Source organism: Echinops telfairi, unplaced genomic scaffold (genome assembly GCF_000313985.2).
Source record: "Echinops telfairi isolate 266 unplaced genomic scaffold, ASM31398v2 ScPeMD7_7424;HRSCAF=8462, whole genome shotgun sequence".
NCBI lineage: Eukaryota > Metazoa > Chordata > Mammalia > Afrosoricida > Tenrecidae > Echinops > Echinops telfairi.
In genome coordinates, this window is record NW_022111324.1 from 44,428,549 (window position 1) to 44,429,656 (window position 1,108).

Genomic DNA, 1,108 nt, shown 5'->3' on the forward strand with positions numbered 1-1,108 from the left:
CATTTCCAATGTTTAAAAAAAAAATTTAAGCAAAGACCTTTCTGAAAGGACTTTACATTTACCATTTATCCACCCCCAAAATGTTCAATTTGATTGAAGAGCTAAATGTACAACAGTACTAACTCATACTTGGATCGCATTTGCAAGGTGTTCCTAAGTATTTTGCATATGTTAAATCCCTTAATTTCCCACAACAGCCTTAAGAAGTTGATGACAATCTAACTACTTAAATTTTACAAATGGAAAATTGAAGAGGGAGTGAGGGGTGGTGAATAATTGTGTTTAAAGTCACATATCTTGCAAATGCCAAGTGGTCTTTTGAACCTTGCCCAGAACTCCCGAGTTCACAATCTTAATCACTACTACCTCTGAATAGAGAATTTCTGAGAGCCAGAATAGGAAAGATAGTCTAAGCATAAAAGAAAGGGAAGAAAGAATAAATAAATGAAGGAAGAAAAGGAGGAGGGGCTGAGGGGAAAGAAGGAGAATATATTGGAATACTGATTCATCTACTAAAAATTAAAACTTCTTAACTATCAAAGAAATACAAATTATAACTAAAATATCATTTCCTGCCTGTAAGTTCTTTTTTAACTGAAAGAACTAATGGTAATATATATTGGCACAATACTGCTTCAAATATGCTGCCAATAGTATCTGCATCATTCAAAGTAATGATAAATATAAGAAAATATTGATTATTACAAGACTCTTAATAATTATTGAAATTGAATGTAGGTCTAAGAGGGTAAATTCTACCAGACTCTATGTTTGCACTCATTTTAATTTTCTCATATTAAGGATATTTTAAAGAAAAACTGTTTAGAAAACATTTTATTGGGAGGTATTACAGATATCATACCATTCCATAGGTCAATCATATCAAGCGGTATTGTACAAATTGCTACTAAAATCATTTTCAAAATATTTTCTTCCTTCTTTACCTCCTTGATATCAGCTCCCCTTTACCCTCCTCCCCCACGGCACCCCCCACCCCACCGGAACTCTTTTTTTTTTTAATTATTTTATTGGGGGCTCATACAATTCTTATCACAATCCATACATACATCCATTGTGTCAAGCACATATGTACATTTGTTGCCCTCAT